The sequence below is a fragment of the Heloderma suspectum genome, chromosome 4, assembly GCF_057233095.1.
Source record: "Heloderma suspectum isolate Gila_16-S chromosome 4, 16-S_ref, whole genome shotgun sequence".
In the NCBI taxonomy this organism is placed as follows: Eukaryota; Metazoa; Chordata; class Lepidosauria; order Squamata; family Helodermatidae; genus Heloderma; species Heloderma suspectum.
Window position 1 is genome coordinate 152279369 of NC_139461.1, and position 14681 is coordinate 152294049.

The window sequence follows — 14681 nt, forward strand, 5'->3', positions numbered from 1 at the left end:
TAGTACAACATGAGGATGGGGGTTTGTTACATTTGCACAAGAAAATCAGGTTAAGTCTCAAGTTAGGGTTGGGTTGGGGAGATGTGGCTTCCCAGGTTGGATACGGGTCCTTGGTGAAGCTTAACTTGCTGAATCAGACTGAGTGGGGTATCAAGGTGTCTTCCATACTTACATTTGGTACACACTGTGGACGGCAGTATGTTTCAGTCCCAAAAGGAAATGAGGGTTGAGACTCAAATTAGGGTTAGGGTTGGGGAGACTTGGCTTCCCAGGATGTAACCAGGGTTTTGGCGAAGCCTAGATTGGTAAAACAGACTGAGTAGGCAAACCGGAGTATAACATACTGCCAGTTAGTACACCATGTGGACAGGGAAATGTTTCAGTCCAAAGAAAAAATTAGGGTTAAGAAAAATTTAGGGTTATCGGTCAGGAGACATGCCTTACCAGAATGGAAACAGGGTGTTGCTGAAGCCAAGCATGGTGAAACAGACTGAGAGGGCCAAAGGAATTGTGTGCCTACTGTCTTTTAGTACAACATGAGGATGGGGGTTTGTTACATTTGCACAAGAAAATCAGGTTAAGTCTCAAGTTAGGGTTAGGGTTGGGGAGATGTGGCTTCCCAGGTTGGAAACGGGTCCTTGGTGAAGCCTAACCTGCTGAATCAGACTGAGTGGGGCATCAAGATGTCTTCCATACTGACATTTGGTACACTCTGTGGACGGCGGTTTGTTTCAGTCCCAAAAGGAAATGAGGCCTGAGACTCAAATTAGGGTTAGGGTTGGGGAGACTTGGCTTTCCAGGATGTAACCAGGGTTTTGGTGAAGCCTAGATTGGTAAAACAGACTGAGTATGCCAACCGGAGTATAACATACTGCCAGTTTGTACACCATGTGGACAGGGAAATGTTTCATTCCAAAGAGAAAATTAGGGTTAAGACCCAAGTGAGGGTTATCGGTCAGGAGACATGGCTTCCCAGAATGGAAACAGGGTGTTGCTGAAGCCAAGCATGGTGAAACAGACTGAGAGGGCCAAAGGAATTGTGTGCCTACTGTCTTTTAGTAGAACATGAGGATGGGGGTTTGTTACATTTGCACAAGAAAATCAGGTTAAGTATCAAGTTAGGGTTAGGGTTGGGGAGATGTGGCTTCCCAGGTTGGAAACGGGTCCTTGGTGAAGCTTAACTTGCTGAATCAGACTGATTGGGGCATCAAGATGGCTTCCATACTGACATTTGGTACACTCTGTGGACGGCAGTATGTTTCAGTCCAAAAAGGAAATGAGGGTTGAGACTCAAATTAGGGTTAGGGTTGGGGAGACTTGGCTTCCCAGGATGTAACCAGGGTTTTGGCGAAGCCTAGATTGGTAAAACAGACTGAGTAGGCCAACCGGAGTATAACATACTGCCAGTTAGTACACCATGGGGACAGGGAAATGTTTCAGTCCAAAGAGAAAATTAGGGTTGAGACCCAAGTGAGGGTTATCGGTCAGGAGACATGGCTTCCCAGAATGGAAACAGGGTGTTGCTGAAGCCAAGCATGGTGAAACAGACTGAGATGGCAAAAGGAATTGAGTGCCTACTGTCTTTTAGTACAACATGAGGATGGGGGTTTGTTACATTTGCACAAGAAAATCAGGTTAAGTCTCAAGTTAGGGTTAGGGTTGGGGAGATGTGGCTTCCCAGGTTGGAAACGGGTCCTTGGTGAAGCCTAGCTTGTTGAATCAGACTGAGTGGGACATCAAGATGTCTTCCATACTTACATTTGGTACACTCTGTGGACGGCAGTATGTTTCAGTCCAAAAAGGAAATGAGGGTTGAGACTCAAATTAGGGTTAGGGCTGGGGAGACTTGGCTTCCCATGATGTAACCAGGGTTTTGGCGAAGCCTAGATTGGTAAAACAGACTGAGTAGGCCATCCGGAGTATATCATACTGCCAGTTAGTACACCATGTGGACAGGGAAATGTTTCAGTCTAAAGAGAAAATTAGGGTTAAGACCCAAGTTAGGGTTAGCTGTCAGGAGACATGGCTTCCCAGAATGGAAACAGGGTGTTGCTGAAGCCAAGCATGGTGAAACAGACTGAGAGGGCCAAAGGAATTGTGTGCCTACTGTGTTTTAGTAGAACATGAGGATGGGAGGTTGTTACATTTGCACAAGAATATCAGGTTAAGTCTCAAGTTAGGGTTAGGGTTGGGGAGATGTGGCTTCCCAGGTTGGAAACGGGTCCTTGGTGAAGCTTAACTTCCTGAATCAGACTGAGTGGGCCATCAAGATGTCTTCCATACTTACATTTGGTACACTCTGTGGACCGCAGTATGTTTCAGTCCAAAAAGGAAATGAGGGTTGAGACTCAAATTAGGGTTAGGGCTGGGGAGACTTGGCTTCCCAGGATGTAACCAGGGTTTTGGCGAAGCCTAGATTGGTAAAACAGACTGAGTAGGCCATCCGGAGTATATCATACTGCCAGTTAGTACACCATGTGGACAGGGAAATGTTTCAGTCCAAAGAGAAAATTAGGGTTAAGACCCAAGTGAGGGTTAGCTGTCAGGAGACATGGCTTCCCAGAATGGAAACAGGGTGTTGCTGAAGCCAAGCATGGTGAAACAGACTGAGAGGGCCAAAGGAATTGTGTACCTACTGTATTTTAGTAGAACATGAGGATGAAGGTTGTTACATTTGCACAAGAATATCAGGTTAAGTCTCAAGTTAGGGTTAGGGTTGGGGAGATGTGGCTTCCCAGGTTGGAAACGGGTCCTTGGTGAAGCTTAACTTCCTGAATCAGACTGAGTGGGGCATCAAGATGGCTTCCATACTGACATTTGGTACACTCTGTGGACGGCAGTATGTTTCAGTCCAAAAAGGAAATGAGGGTTGAGACTCAAATTAGGGTTAGGGTTGGGGAGACTTGGCTTCCCAGGATGTAACCAGGGTTTTGGCGAAGCCTAGATTGGTAAAACAGACTGAGTAGGCCAACCGGAGTATAACATACTGCCAGTTAGTACACCATGGGGACAGGGAAATGTTTCAGTCCAAAGAGAAAATTAGGGTTGAGACCCAAGTGAGGGTTATCGGTCAGGAGACATGGCTTCCCAGAATGGAAACAGGGTGTTGCTGAAGCCAAGCATGGTGAAACAGACTGAGATGGCAAAAGGAATTGAGTGCCTACTGTCTTTTAGTACAACATGAGGATGGGGGTTTGTTACATTTGCACAAGAAAATCAGGTTAAGTCTCAAGTTAGGGTTAGGGTTGGGGAGATGTGGCTTCCCAGGTTGGAAACGGGTCCTTGGTGAAGCCTAGCTTGTTGAATCAGACTGAGTGGGACATCAAGATGTCTTCCATACTTACATTTGGTACACTCTGTGGACGGCAGTATGTTTCAGTCCAAAAAGGAAATGAGGGTTGAGACTCAAATTAGGGTTAGGGCTGGGGAGACTTGGCTTCCCAGGATGTAACCAGGGTTTTGGCGAAGCCTAGATTGGTAAAACAGACTGAGTAGGCCATCCGGAGTATATCATACTGCCAGTTAGTACACCATGTGGACAGGGAAATGTTTCAGTCTAAAGAGAAAATTAGGGTTAAGACCCAAGTGAGGGTTATCGGTCAGGAGACATGGCTTCCCAGAATGGAAACAGGGTGTTGCTGAAGCCAAGCATGGTGAAACAGACTGAGAGGGCCAAAGGAATTGTGTGCCTACTGTGTTTTAGTAGAACATGAGGATGGGAGGTTGTTACATTTGCACAAGAATATCAGGTTAAGTCTCAAGTTAGGGTTAGGGTTGGGGAGATGTGGCTTCCCAGGTTGGAAACGGGTCCTTGGTGAAGCTTAACTTCCTGAATCAGACTGAGTGGGCCATCAAGATGTCTTCCATACTTACATTTGGTACACTCTGTGGACCGCAGTATGTTTCAGTCCAAAAAGGAAATGAGGGTTGAGACTCAAATTAGGGTTAGGGCTGGGGAGACTTGGCTTCCCAGGATGTAACCAGGGTTTTGGCGAAGCCTAGATTGGTAAAACAGACTGAGTAGGCCATCCGGAGTATATCATACTGCCAGTTAGTACACCATGTGGACAGGGAAATGTTTCAGTCCAAAGAGAAAATTAGGGTTAAGACCCAAGTGAGGGTTAGCTGTCAGGAGACATGGCTTCCCAGAATGGAAACAGGGTGTTGCTGAAGCCAAGCATGGTGAAACAGACTGAGAGGGCCAAAGGAATTGTGTACCTACTGTATTTTAGTAGAACATGAGGATGAAGGTTGTTACATTTGCACAAGAATATCAGGTTAAGTCTCAAGTTAGGGTTAGGGTTGGGGAGATGTGGCTTCCCAGGTTGGAAACGGGTCCTTGGTGAAGCTTAACTTCCTGAATCAGACTGAGTGGGCCATCAAGATATCTTCCATACTTACATTTGGCACACTCTGTGGACCGCAGTATGTTTCAGTCCAAAAAGGAAATAGGGTTGAGACTCAAATTAGGGTTAGGGTTGGGGAGACTTGGCTTCCCAGGATGTAACCAGGGTTTTGGTGAAGCCTAGATTGGTAAAACAGACTGAGCAGGCATTCAGGAGTATAACATACTGCCAGTTAGTACACCATGTGGACAGGGAAATGTTTCAGTCCAAAGACAAAATTAGGGTTAAGACCCAAGTTAGGGTTAGCTGTCAGGAGACATGGCTTCCCAGAATGGAAACAGGGTGTTGCTGAAGCCAAGCATGGTGAAACAGACTGAGAGGGCCAAAGGAATTGTGTGCCTACTGTCTTTTAGTAGAACATGAGGATGGGAGGTTGTTACATTTGCACAAGAATATCAGGTTAAGTATCAAGTTAGAGTTAGGGTTGGGGAGATGTGGCTTCCCAGGTTGGAAACGGGTCCTTGTTGAAGCCTAGCTTGCTGAATCAGACTGAGTGGGGCATCAAGATGTCTTCCATACTTACATTTGGTACACTCTGTGGACGGCAGTATGTTTCAGTCCAAAAAGGAAATGAGGGTTGAGACTCAAATTAGGGTTAGGGTTGGGGAGACTTGGCTTCCCAGGATGTAACCAGGGTTTTGGCGAAGCCTAGATTGGTAAAACAGACTGAGTAGGCCTTCCGGAGTATAACATACTGCCAGTTAGTACACCATGTGGACAGGGAAATATTTCAGTCCAAAGAAAAAACTAGGGTTAAGACCCAAGTTAGGGTTAGCGGTCAGGAGACATGTCTTCCCGGAATGGAAGCAGGGTGTTGCTGAAGCCAAGCATGGTGAAACAGACTGAGAGGGCAAAAGGAATTGTGTGCCTACTGTCTTTTAGTACAACATGAGGATGGGGGTTTGTTACATTTGCACAAGAAAATCAGGTTAAGTCTCAAGTTAGGGTTGGTTTGGGGAGATGTGGCTTCCCAGGTTGGAAACGGGTCCTTGGTGAAGCCTAGCTTGTTGAATCAGACTGAGTGGGACATCAAGATGTCTTCCATACTTACATTTGGTACACTCTGTGGACGGCAGTATGTTTCAGTCCAAAAAGGAAATGAGGGTTGAGACTCAAATTAGGGTTAGGGCTGGGGAGACTTGGCTTCCCAGGATGTAACCAGGGTTTTGGCGAAGCCTAGATTGGTAAAACAGACTGAGTAGGCCATCCGGAGTATATCATACTGCCAGTTAGTACACCATGTGGACAGGGAAATGTTTCAGTCTAAAGAGAAAATTAGGGTTAAGACCCAAGTTAGGGTTAGCTGTCAGGAGACATGGCTTCCCAGAATGGAAACAGGGTGTTGCTGAAGCCAAGCATGGTGAAACAGACTGAGAGGGCCAAAGGAATTGTGTGCCTACTGTCTTTTAGTAGAACATGAGGATGGGAGGTTGTTACATTTGCACAAGAATATCAGGTTAAGTCTCAAGTTAGGGTTAGGGTTGGGGAGATGTGGCTTCCCAGGTTGGAAACGGGTCCTTGGTGAAGCTTAACTTCCTGAATCAGACTGAGTGGGCCATCAAGATGTCTTCCATACTTACATTTGGCACACTCTGTGGACGGCAGTATGTTTCAGTCCAAAAAGGAAATAGGGTTGAGACTCAAATTAGGGTTAGGGTTGGGGAGACTTGGCTTCCCAGGATGTAACCAGGGTTTTGGCGAAGTCTAGATTGGTAAAACAGACGGAGTAGGCCAACCGGAGTATAACATACTGCCAGTTAGTACACCATGTGGACAGGGAAATGTTTCAGTCCAAAGAGAAAATTAGGGTTAAGACCCAAGTTAGGGTTAGCTGTCAGGAGACATGGCTTTCCAGAATGGAAACAGGGTGTTGCTGAAGCCAAGCATGGTGAAACAGACTGAGAGGGCAAAAGGAATTGTGTGCCTACTGTCTTTTAGTAGAACATGAGGATGGGGGGTTGTTACATTTGCACAAGAAAATCAGGTTAAGTCTCAAGTTAGGGTTAGGGTTGGGGAGATGTGGCTTCCCAGGTTGGAAACGGGTCCTTGGTGAAGCCTAGCTTGCTGAATCAGACTGAGTGGGGCATCAAGATGTCTTCCATACTTACATTTGGTACACTCTGTGAACCGCAGTATGTTTCAGTCCAAAAAGGAAATAGGGTTGAGACTCAAATTAGGGTTACGGTTGGGGAGACTTGGCTTCCCAGGATGTAACCAGGGTTTTGGTGAAGCCTAGATTGGTAAAACAGACTGAGTAGGCATTCAGGAGTATAACATACTGCCAGTTAGTACACCATGTGGACAGGGAAATGTTTCAGTCCAAAGAGAAAATTAGGGTTAAGACCCAAGTTAGGGTTAGCTGTCAGGAGACATGGCTTCCCAGAATGGAAACAGGGTGTTGCTGAAGCCAAGCATGGTGAAACAGACTGAGAGGGCCAAAGGAATTGTGTGCCTACTGTCTTTTAGTAGAACATGAGGATGGGAGGTTGTTACATTTGCACAAGAATATCAGGTTAAGTATCAAGTTAGAGTTAGGGTTGGGGAGATGTGGCTTCCCAGGTTGGAAACGGGTCCTTGTTGAAGCCTAGCAGGCTGAATCAGACTGAGTGGGGCATCAAGATGTCTTCCATACTTACAATTAGGTACACTCTGTGGACGGCAGTATGTTTCAGTCCAAAAAGGAAATGAGGGTTGAGACTCAAATTAGGGTTAGGGTTGGGGAGACTTGGCTTCCCAGGATGTAACCAGGGTTTTGGCGAAGCCTAGATTGGTAAAACAGACTGAGTAGGCCTTCCGGAGTATAACATACTGCCAGTTAGTACACCATGTGGACAGGGAAATATTTCAGTCCAAAGAAAAAACTAGGGTTAAGACCCAAGTTAGGGTTAGCGGTCAGGAGACATGGCTTCCCGGAATGGAAGCAGGGTGTTGCTGAAGCCAAGCATGGTGAAACAGACTGAGAGGGCAAAAGGAATTGTGTGCCTACTGTCTTTTAGTACAACATGAGGATGGGGGTTTGTTACATTTGCACAAGAAAATCAGGTTAAGTCTCAAGTTAGGGTTGGTTTGGGGAGATGTGGCTTCCCAGGTTGGAAACGGGTCCTTGGTGAAGCCTAGCTTGTTGAATCAGACTGAGTGGGACATCAAGATGTCTTCCATACTTACATTTGGTACACTCTGTGGACGGCAGTATGTTTCAGTCCAAAAAGGAAATGAGGGTTGAGACTCAAATTAGGGTTAGGGCTGGGGAGACTTGGCTTCCCAGGATGTAACCAGGGTTTTGGCGAAGCCTAGATTGGTAAAACAGACTGAGTAGGCCATCCGGAGTATATCATACTGCCAGTTAGTACACCATGTGGACAGGGAAATGTTTCAGTCCAAAGACAAAATTAGGGTTAAGACCCAAGTTAGGGTTAGCTGTCAGGAGACATGGCTTCCCAGAATGGAAACAGGGTGTTGCTGAAGCCAAGCATGGTGAAACAGACTGAGAGGGCCAAAGGAATTGTGTGCCTACTGTCTTTTAGTAGAACATGAGGATGGGAGGTTGTTACATTTGCACAAGAAAATCAGGTTAAGTCTCAAGTTAGGGTTAGGGTTGGGGAGATGTGGCTTCCCAGGTTGGAAACGGGTCCTTGGTGAAGCTTAACTTCCTGAATCAGACTGAGTGGGCCATCAAGATGTCTTCCATACTTACATTTGGTACACTCTGTGGACGGCAGTATGTTTCAGTCCAAAAAGGAAATGAGGGTTGAGACTCAAATTAGGGTTAGGGCTGGGGAGACTTGGCTTCCCAGGATGTAACCAGGGTTTTGGCGAAGCCTAGATTGGTAAAACAGACTGAGTAGGCCATCCGGAGTATATCATACTGCCAGTTAGTACACCATGTGGACAGGGAAATGTTTCAGTCTAAAGAGAAAATTAGGGTTAAGACCCAAGTTAGGGTTAGCTGTCAGGAGACATGGCTTCCCAGAATGGAAACAGGGTGTTGCTGAAGCCAAGCATGGTGAAACAGACTGAGAGGGCCAAAGGAATTGTGTGCCTACTGTCTTTTAGTAGAACATGAGGATGGGAGGTTGTTACATTTGCACAAGAATATCAGGTTAAGTCTCAAGTTAGGGTTAGGGTTGGGGAGATGTGGCTTCCCAGGTTGGAAATGGGTCCTTGTTGAAGCTTAACTTCCTGAATCAGACTGAGTGGGCCATCAAGATGTCTTCCATACTTACATTTGGCACACTCTGTGGACCGCAGTATGTTTCAGTCCAAAAAGGAAATAGGGTTGAGACTCAAATTAGGGTTAGGGTTGGGGAGACTTGGCTTCCCAGGATGTAACCAGGGTTTTGGCGAAGTCTAGATTGGTAAAACAGACGGAGTAGGCCAACCGGAGTATAACATACTGCCAGTTAGTACACCATGTGGACAGGGAAATGTTTCAGTCCAAAGAGAAAATTAGGGTTAAGACCCAAGTTAGGGTTAGCTGTCAGGAGACATGGCTTTCCAGAATGGAAACAGGGTGTTGCTGAAGCCAAGCATGGTGAAACAGACTGAGAGGGCAAAAGGAATTGTGTGCCTACTGTCTTTTAGGAGAACATGAGGATGGGGGGTTGTTACATTTGCACAAGAAAATCAGGTTAAGTCTCAAGTTAGGGTTAGGGTTGGGGAGATGTGGCTTCCCAGGTTGGAAACGGGTCCTTGGTGAAGCCTAGCTTGCTGAATCAGACTGAGTGGGGCATCAAGATGTCTTCCATACTTACATTTGGTAGACTCTGTGAACCGCAGTATGTTTCAGTCCAAAAAGGAAATGAGGGTTGATACTCAAATTAGGGTTAGGGTTGGGGAGACTTGGCTTCCCAGGATGTAACCAGGGTTTTGGTGAAGCCTAGATTGGTAAAACAGACTGAGTAGGCCAACCGGAGTATAACATACTGCCAGTTAGTACACCATGTGGACAGGGAAATGTTTCAGTCCAAAGAGAAAATTAGGGTTAAGACCCAAGTTAGGGTTAGCTGTCAGGAGACATGGCTTCCCAGAATGGAAACAGGGTGTTGCTGAAGCCAAGCATGGTGAAACAGACTGAGAGGGCCAAAGGAATTGTGTGCCTACTGTCTTTTAGTAGAACATGAGGATGGGAGGTTGTTACATTTGCACAAGAATATCAGGTTAAGTATCAAGTTAGAGTTAGGGTTGGGGAGATGTGGCTTCCCAGGTTGGAAACGGGTCCTTGTTGAAGCCTAGCTTGCTGAATCAGACTGAGTGGGGCATCAAGATGTCTTCCATACTTACAATTAGGTACACTCTGTGGACGGCAGTATGTTTCAGTCCAAAAAGGAAATGAGGGTTGAGACTCAAATTAGGGTTAGGGTTGGGGAGACTTGGCTTCCCAGGATGTAACCAGGGTTTTGGCGAAGCCTAGATTGGTAAAACAGACTGAGTAGGCCTTCCGGAGTATAACATTCTGCCAGTTAGTACACCATGTGGACAGGGAAATATTTCAGTCCAAAGAAAAAACTAGGGTTAAGACCCAAGTTAGGGTTAGCGGTCAGGAGACATGGCTTCCCGGAATGGAAACAGGGTGTTGCTGAAGCCAAGCATGGTGAAACAGACTGAGAGGGCAAAAGGAATTGTGTGCCTACTGTCTTTTAGTACAACATGAGGATGGGGGTTTGTTACATTTGCACAAGAAAATCAGGTTAAGTCTCAAGTTAGGGTTGGTTTGGGGAGATGTGGCTTCCCAGGTTGGAAACGGGTCCTTGGTGAAGCCTAGCTTGTTGAATCAGACTGAGTGGGACATCAAGATGTCTTCCATACTTACATTTGGTACACTCTGTGGACGGCAGTATGTTTCAGTCCAAAAAGGAAATGAGGGTTGAGACTCAAATTAGGGTTAGGGCTGGGGAGACTTGGCTTCCCAGGATGTAACCAGGGTTTTGGCGAAGCCTAGATTGGTAAAACAGACTGAGTAGGCCATCCGGAGTATAACATACTGCCAGTTAGTACACCATGTGGACAGGGAAATGTTTCAGTCTAAAGAGAAAATTAGGGTTAAGACCCAAGTTAGGGTTAGCTGTCAGGAGACATGGCTTCCCAGAATGGAAACAGGGTGTTGCTGAAGCCAAGCATGGTGAAACAGACTGAGAGGGCCAAAGGAATTGTGTGCCTACTGTCTTTTAGTAGAACATGAGGATGGGAGGTTGTTACATTTGCACAAGAATATCAGGTTAAGTCTCAAGTTAGGGTTAGGGTTGGGGAGATGTGGCTTCCCAGGTTGGAAACGGGTCCTTGGTGAAGCTTAACTTCCTGAATCAGACTGAGTGGGCCATCAAGATGTCTTCCATACTTACATTTGGCACACTCTGTGGACCGCAGTATGTTTCAGTCCAAAAAGGAAATAGGGTTGAGACTCAAATTAGGGTTAGGGTTGGGGAGACTTGGCTTCCCAGGATGTAACCAGGGTTTTGGTGAAGCCTAGATTGGTAAAACAGACTGAGTAGGCATTCAGGAGTATAACATACTGCCAGTTAGTACACCATGTGGACAGGGAAATGTTTCAGTCCAAAGACTAAATTCGAGTTAAGACCCAAGTTAGGGTTAGCTGTCAGGAGACATGGCTTCCCGGAATGGAAACAGGGTGTTGCTGAAGCCAAGCATGGTGAAACAGACTGAGAGGGCCAACGGAATTGTGTGCCTACTGTCTTTTAGTAGAACATGAGGATGGGGGTTTGTTACATTTGCACAAGAAAATCAGGTTAAGTCTCAAGTTAGGGTTGGGTTGGGGAGATGTGGCTTCCCAGGTTGGAAACGGGTCCTTGGTGAAGCTTAACTTGCTGAATCAGACTGAGTGGGGTATCAAGGTGTCTTCCATACTTACATTTGGTACACACTGTGGACGGCAGTATGTTTCAGTCCCAAAAGGAAATGAGGGTTGAGACTCAAATTAGGGTTAGGGTTGGGGAGACTTGGCTTCCCAGGATGTAACCAGGGTTTTGGCGAAGCCTAGATTGGTAAAACAGACTGAGTAGGCAAACCGGAGTATAACATACTGCCAGTTAGTACACCATGTGGACAGGGAAATGTTTCAGTCCAAAGAAAAAATTAGGGTTAAGAAAAATTTAGGGTTATCGGTCAGGAGACATGCCTTACCAGAATGGAAACAGGGTGTTGCTGAAGCCAAGCATGGTGAAACAGACTGAGAGGGCCAAAGGAATTGTGTGCCTACTGTCTTTTAGTACAACATGAGGATGGGGGTTTGTTACATTTGCACAAGAAAATCAGGTTAAGTCTCAAGTTAGGGTTAGGGTTGGGGAGATGTGGCTTCCCAGGTTGGAAACGGGTCCTTGGTGAAGCCTAACCTGCTGAATCAGACTGAGTGGGGCATCAAGATGTCTTCCATACTGACATTTGGTACACTCTGTGGACGGCGGTTTGTTTCAGTCCCAAAAGGAAATGAGGCCTGAGACTCAAATTAGGGTTAGGGTTGGGGAGACTTGGCTTTCCAGGATGTAACCAGGGTTTTGGTGAAGCCTAGATTGGTAAAACAGACTGAGTATGCCAACCGGAGTATAACATACTGCCAGTTTGTACACCATGTGGACAGGGAAATGTTTCATTCCAAAGAGAAAATTAGGGTTAAGACCCAAGTGAGGGTTATCGGTCAGGAGACATGGCTTCCCAGAATGGAAACAGGGTGTTGCTGAAGCCAAGCATGGTGAAACAGACTGAGAGGGCCAAAGGAATTGTGTGCCTACTGTCTTTTAGTAGAACATGAGGATGGGGGTTTGTTACATTTGCACAAGAAAATCAGGTTAAGTATCAAGTTAGGGTTAGGGTTGGGGAGATGTGGCTTCCCAGGTTGGAAACGGGTCCTTGGTGAAGCTTAACTTGCTGAATCAGACTGAGTGGGGCATCAAGATGGCTTCCATACTGACATTTGGTACACTCTGTGGACGGCAGTATGTTTCAGTCCAAAAAGGAAATGAGGGTTGAGACTCAAATTAGGGTTAGGGTTGGGGAGACTTGGCTTCCCAGGATGTAACCAGGGTTTTGGCGAAGCCTAGATTGGTAAAACAGACTGAGTAGGCCAACCGGAGTATAACATACTGCCAGTTAGTACACCATGGGGACAGGGAAATGTTTCAGTCCAAAGAGAAAATTAGGGTTGAGACCCAAGTGAGGGTTATCGGTCAGGAGACATGGCTTCCCAGAATGGAAACAGGGTGTTGCTGAAGCCAAGCATGGTGAAACAGACTGAGATGGCAAAAGGAATTGAGTGCCTACTGTCTTTTAGTACAACAGGAGGATGGGGGTTTGTTACATTTGCACAAGAAAATCAGGTTAAGTCTCAAGTTAGGGTTGGTTTGGGGAGATGTGGCTTCCCAGGTTGGAAACGGGTCCTTGGTGAAGCCTAGCTTGTTGAATCAGACTGAGTGGGACATCAAGATGTCTTCCATACTTACATTTGGTACACTCTGTGGACGGCAGTATGTTTCAGTCCAAAAAGGAAATGAGGGTTGAGACTCAAATTAGGGTTAGGGCTGGGGAGACTTGGCTTCCCAGGATGTAACCAGGGTTTTGGCGAAGCCTAGATTGGTAAACAGACTGAGTAGGCCATCCGTAGTATAACATACTGCCAGTTAGTACACCATGTGGACAGGGAAATGTTTCAGTCCAAAGAGAAAATTAGGGTTAAGACCCAAGTGAGGGTTAGCTGTCAGGAGACATGGCTTCCCAGAATGGAAACAGGGTGTTGCTGAAGCCAAGCATGGTGAAACAGACTGAGAGGGCCAAAGGAATTGTGTGCCTACTGTCTTTTAGTAGAACATGAGGATGGGGGGTTGTTACATTTGCACAAGAATATCAGGTTAAGTCTCAAGTTAGGGTTAGGGTTGGGGAGATGTGGCTTCCCAGGTTGGAAACGGGTCCTTGGTGAAGCTTAACTTCCTGAATCAGACTGAGTGGGCCATCAAGATGTCTTCCATACTTACATTTGGCACACTCTGTGGACCGCAGTATGTTTCAGTCCAAAAAGGAAATAGGGTTGAGACTCAAATTAGGGTTAGGGTTGGGGAGACTTGGCTTCCCAGGATGTAACCAGGGTTTTGGCGAAGCCTAGATTGGTAAAACAGACTGAGTAGGCCTTCCGGAGTATAACATACTGCCAGTTAGTACACCATGTGGACAGGGAAATATTTCAGTCCAAAGAAAAAACTAGGGTTAAGACCCAAGTTAGGGTTAGCGGTCAGGAGACATGTCTTCCCGGAATGGAAGCAGGGTGTTGCTGAAGCCAAGCATGGTGAAACAGACTGAGAGGGCAAAAGGAATTGTGTGCCTAGTGTCTTTTAGTACAACATGAGGATGGGGGTTTGTTACATTTGCACAAGAAAATCAGGTTAAGTCTCAAGTTAGGGTTGGTTTGGGGAGATGTGGCTTCCCAGGTTGGAAACGGGTCCTTGGTGAAGCCTAGCTTGTTGAATCAGACTGAGTGGGACATCAAGATGTCTTCCATACTTACATTTGGTACACTCTGTGGACGGCAGTATGTTTCAGTCCAAAAAGGAAATGAGGGTTGAGACTCAAATTAGGGTTAGGGCTGGGGAGACTTGGCTTCCCAGGATGTAACCAGGGTTTTGGCGAAGCCTAGATTGGTAAAACAGACTGAGTAGGCCATCCGGAGTATATCATACTGCCAGTTAGTACACCATGTGGACAGGGAAATGTTTCAGTCTAAAGAGAAAATTAGGGTTAAGACCCAAGTTAGGGTTAGCTGTCAGGAGACATGGCTTCCCAGAATGGAAACAGGGTGTTGCTGAAGCCAAGCATGGTGAAACAGACTGAGAGGGCCAAAGGAATTGTGTGCCTACTGTCTTTTAGTAGAACATGAGGATGGGAGGTTGTTACATTTGCACAAGAATATCAGGTTAAGTCTCAAGTTAGGGTTAGGGTTGGGGAGATGTGGCTTCCCAGGTTGGAAACGGGTCCTTGGTGAAGCTTAACTTCCTGAATCAGACTGAGTGGGCCATCAAGATGTCTTCCATACTTACATTTGGTACACTCTGTGGACGGCAGTATGTTTCAGTCCAAAAAGGAAATGAGGGTTGAGACTCAAATTAGGGTTAGTGCTGGGGAGACTTGGCTTCCCAGGATGTAACCAGGGTTTTGGCGAAGCCTAGATTGGTAAAACAGACTGAGTAGGCAAACCGGAGTATAACATACTGCCAGTTAGTACACCATGTGGACAGGGAAATGTTTCAGTCCAAAGAAAAAATTAGGGTTAAGAAAAAT